The following is a 4,956-nucleotide window of genomic DNA, read 5'->3' on the forward strand; positions in this document are numbered from 1 at the left end:
CTGCGTTCTGTAAAATGCAATTGATAAAACGTCTTTTTAGATTTAGTTCAAAAAAGTGTGCTTTATAAGAGGGGTTGTAGTAAACGTAACGATTGATATTGATATGACTTATGCTGTGAGAAAGCGACTACTTTCCAAGCTCTGTGTTACAGTATAATTGTACAATTGTATATATACAAAATCAAGTGAGGATGCTGAATACATTACTTGGATACATCCAATGTCCCACATCAGTGAGGGCTCATTGGGACCAAGAGTCGGAAGACATAACAGAATTTGTATGAGGTTCAGACGAGTCAACTGAGCTTTGATCTCTCCGATGATTTCTTCCTGCTGTGTGCTTGAATTGGAGTGAAGAAAGTAGAAATGGAAATTAATGCAAAGCCCAAGAGGTCACAAATTCAGAAATGGATTTAAATGTATAATGAATGTCAGCTGTGACTTTTAAGAGACACTGAACTTCTATTTCTGAACTGGATTCATTTCTTTGAGTTTTGAGTGTTGAAACCAATTGATTTTCTTCTTATTTATCCCTTGACAAACCAAGTCTGCAGGAAGTAAAGGTCTGTTTTTTTCCACACTGACAGCAATAAAGTGACCTGACATTGTTCTTTTTTTAATGAGAGAGGACGATTGCTCACGTCACAAGTGACAGCGACTGTTGGTGATGTGACAAAGTTGAGCTCTACAACCTCCAGCCATTTTAACGCTGTCAATGTAAACAAGGCTGTTGTGCTATTGCTCACAGTGGTTAATTTTAAGCCAGCGGTGCCCAGTCCTGAACCAGATAGGATTTCTAGGCAGAATTGGCCACCCCTGCTTTAAACACGTTTTTTTTGCTTTGATTTTTTTTGCTTTCATTTGTTTTTTGTTTTGCTACTCTCCCGTAATCCACATAATGCTCTAAAATACATAGGAATGTGTCAGTACACTCTAAATAATGCCGGGTTGTTTCAACCCATGTTTGGGTCCAATATGGACAAACCCAACCATTGTTTCAAATTTTCAAATGACATTTTTAAACCCAAAGGTTTGGTTTTTCCATATGTGACTCAAACATAGATTGAAACAACCCAGAATTTTTTGGAGTGTTTTATTAATGTAGTTCTGCATTGATGAATAATGATTGTAATTTAACGTAAAGATTCTTTGCTATTTCTAATTTGATAATGATATTAATTACCTCTACTTGAATATTATGTTATGTCTGAGGTACTGTTGCTTACTGACAGATTTTCAATATATTTTTTAGATTTATTCCTTCAGTATTAGATTTTTATTTTATTTATTTTTCCAATGTTAGTTTTTAGACTAACATTTGAATTTGGGAGAGCAAAAATATTAAATACACGGATCAGACATAACATTATGGCCTATGAACAAATTCCTAATATTACACCATTTTGCTGCCAAAACAGCCCTGACCCGTCTAGGAATGGATTCCACTAGACCCCTAAAGGTGTGCTGTGGTATCTGGCACCAAGATGTTAGTAGCTAATCCTTTAAGTCCTGTAAGTTGAGAGGGGCCTCCATGGATCGGAATTTTTGTTCAGGACATCTCACAGATGCTTGACTGAATTCAGATCTGGGGAATTTGGAGGCAAAGTCAACACCTCAAACTCGTACTTTTGCTTTGTGGCAGGGCGCATTATCCTGAAAGAGGCCACAGCCACCAGGGAAAACCGTTTCCATGATTGGGTGTACATGGTCTGCAACAATGCTTAGGTAGGTGGTACGTTTCAGAGTACATGTTAAAGAAATCAATGTGATGTAAAATAAATTGTGATTTCTTTAGACCAGGCCACCTTCTTCCATTGCTCTGTGGTCCAGTTCTGATGTACATGTGCACATTGTTGGTGCTTTTGGCGGTGGACAGAGGTCAGCATGGGCACCCTGACTGGTCTGTGGCTATGCAGCCCCATACACAACAAACTGCAATGCGCTGATAGATACTAACCACTGCAAACCTAGAACACCGTAAGAGCTGCAGTTTTGGAGATGCTCTCACCCAGTCGTATAGCCATCACAAATTTTCTCTTGTCAAACTTGCTCAAATCCTTATGCTTGCCCACTTTTCCTGCTTCTAAACACATCAGCTTTTAGGACAAAAAGTTAACTTGCTGTCTAATATATTCCACCCACTAACATGTGCTGTGATGAAGAGATAATAAGTGTTATTCACTTCACCGGTCATAATGTTATGCCTGATTGGTGTATGTGTATGTGTTTCAATAATTTACTATCAGAATTTGCAGAATGATAAATAGAGGGTCATTGAAGTTGTTACTGAGCTCCCCGATTGCTGTGCAGACATGTCATGTGCTATTGTTGAGATTTTTCCAACCTTGTTGATTAATTCGTTCTACCACAACAACATAATCAGAGAATTATCAACCCAATGCAAAACAGTCTCAGATTACAAAGCGACGCAATTACAGAGCTTTGCTGCGGCATGTGTATATTCATGCCAAGAAGGTGCTTTTTGTGTACAGAATGTACCAATACAATACCATGTACCAATACCTTGAAAATTGCTCAGAAGACATTTTATTTTGATCTAGACTATTTGAAGGATTCCAGCAAAATGGCAGAGATGCTGATGCAAACAATTAAGCAAAAATGCATATCTCGAAAACGAAGGTGACTTTCATTTTTTTCTTTCAGCGTGAGAGAAAGCTCTTTAACTTCCCACAAGAGCTTAGCGACACAGGGCCGGAAATGGAGCAACAAAAATATCACAACACAAGTAAACACATTTGACAGATATATTTATTTATTTAGTTTGAAGTGTAAGCGAGCCCTGATGCTCTTGCCACCATTATGGAGAATCAAGGGGAATCGTGTGCTAGGAAAATAACAAGCAAAATAATTAAACATGCAGTTCCAAAAACTGCTGTTTTCATTCTGAATATTCCAGTTGGAATCTGTATACTTGTTCAATTCGAAAGGAATACAGTGTTTTGTACTTTAATGGAATATTTTACTGCCAGTGTGGATATCCTGTGAATTCTACAGTGCTGTTCTAGTTTTTATATCGCTCTTTCTCTAGATGGCATTTGTTTCATGATTTCTGTCATTGTGTCTCTTTGTTACATTCAGACACATCAAATCTATAAAGATGTTCTGCAGTGCACTATACACTGTAAAAAATAATACCCTATATCTACTCAATAAAATTGTGGCAACAGATTACAAGCAATGTTATTAATTAAATTCAACAACACTTAAAAATTGAGTTAGAATTAATCAAATGAGCACATTAAAAATCAACCATTCAAAATGAGTAACTGCAAACATCACACAAAATAATTAAGTAAAATTTAAACAAAAATATTGGTTTCCTTGGACAAAAACCTGACTTTAATAATGAATGCTACTTATTGGAATTATTTTGATTTAACACACATTTAAGTTGGTATTATTATTTTTAATGAGTGGATTAATTAAAATCATTTAATTAAATCTGATTGCAGGTATGAATAACAGACAGACGTCAAAGATGAATTACAAACTCATTTTATTGCCAACAAGTTACAATTTTTGTATTCTCAGTGTGAACTTTACCATCAGAACTGCAACTTCAAGGCCTATGAGAACTTCCAAGCATTCGATAACAATTCCAGTGTCATTTGGACTGTCACTTTTAGCTCCTGTCCTGGTCACAATTACTGCCATCACAAGCTGTTCAATTCCTGACTGTTCTTCATTTTCCTGCAATCATAAACAGCAGTGAGACTCAAAACCTAAGAAATATTGATTAAAAGAGAAAATCTGGAACTCTATTTGTATCTTATAATACTGATCAAACAAGTCCAGTCAACATTATTATGGTTAAGTAACCAACAATAATTTATTTAAATTCACACATTTGGTATATTGAAATTAAGTTTGCATACGTTGAATTCTTTGATGAGATCTCCTGTACGTTCCCCAAGGAATTCTGCCATGCAGCGGATGTCCACCTCTCGTCATATCAACAGGACAATGTTCATCCTAAAAGAAAGAAATGAATTAATGATATCTCCTCTAAGGGCCGTGACATTTACCAAACATGCTCTAAACAGTACCAATAGCATAGCAACACCCTGGACAAGCAATCAAACTCAACAGCACATTTTAGATAAGTTAAATATGTGAAAAATAATGCTTTTTCCTTTAAAATTTACTGAAGAAAACCAGATTAAAGGGTTAGTTCACACAAAATAAAATTTCATGTACTCACCCACGTCATCCCAGACCCATTTTTTGATTAAATCTGATCCACACATAGGCAGCAACGACAGTGCACCTTTAAGGTCCTATAGGCCCTATATATTAAAAATGATAATTAAGATGACCATATTACATCAAGTAGACAACTTGAACAATTTACAACAGCTTTTTCAAATATAAATTACATAATAGTCCTTACCTTTGTCAGAAATGAGTCTGCATCGAGGAACTCCAGTGCATGTGTGCCTCGTGCTGTGAGCTGCATTAAGCATGCGCTTTAACAGGAAATGCTTCTAAATTGAAAACAGCTCATTTGTATCATGTTGGATTAATTCAATATTCTCTCGAGTTGAAATTATTCAAAAATAATAGCTAAATCCTTAACAACCACATTTAGTAGATTTTATTCCAGTAATTTTTAAATAATTTCAATGCAAAAAACTGTCAAAAAAACAAGAAATTAATTTTGTTAAATAAAGTTTACATATTAAATTTAATGAAATCTACAAACCCACAGATTGACTTTTTACAGTGTATCAAAATTCATCCATATTTGCTTGAGTGCATTGATCTTTTCACTCTGATAGGCATTATAGCACATGACCTCTGACACAACATTTCTCTGTAGTATGACCTCTGAAATGTAAAAATGCATGTTATGGTATTTGGTCTGCACATTAGTTTTTTTGTGCTCCGTATCTTATCTGGATCTCTATGCTGTTTCATTTGGGGAAAAAAAAATTA

The 4,956-nt window shown here is 35.5% G+C and overlaps 1 long non-coding RNA gene across 1 annotated transcript; it reads right to left on the bottom strand.

Annotated features, from left to right (window-relative positions):
• Window positions 1–3,142: 3,142 nt before the first annotated feature.
• LOC137073368 (uncharacterized) lies at window positions 3,143–4,743 on the bottom strand. The gene is made up of 3 exons (XR_010904774.1): window positions 4,223–4,743; window positions 3,897–3,993; window positions 3,143–3,711 (listed from the first exon to the last, which is right to left on the bottom strand). It is a non-coding gene; the product is annotated as an uncharacterized lncRNA (long non-coding RNA).
• Window positions 4,744–4,956: the final 213 nt, after the last annotated feature.

The sequence above is a fragment of the Pseudorasbora parva genome, chromosome 4 (genome assembly GCF_024679245.1).
Source record: "Pseudorasbora parva isolate DD20220531a chromosome 4, ASM2467924v1, whole genome shotgun sequence".
In the NCBI taxonomy this organism is placed as follows: Eukaryota; Metazoa; Chordata; class Actinopteri; order Cypriniformes; family Gobionidae; genus Pseudorasbora; species Pseudorasbora parva.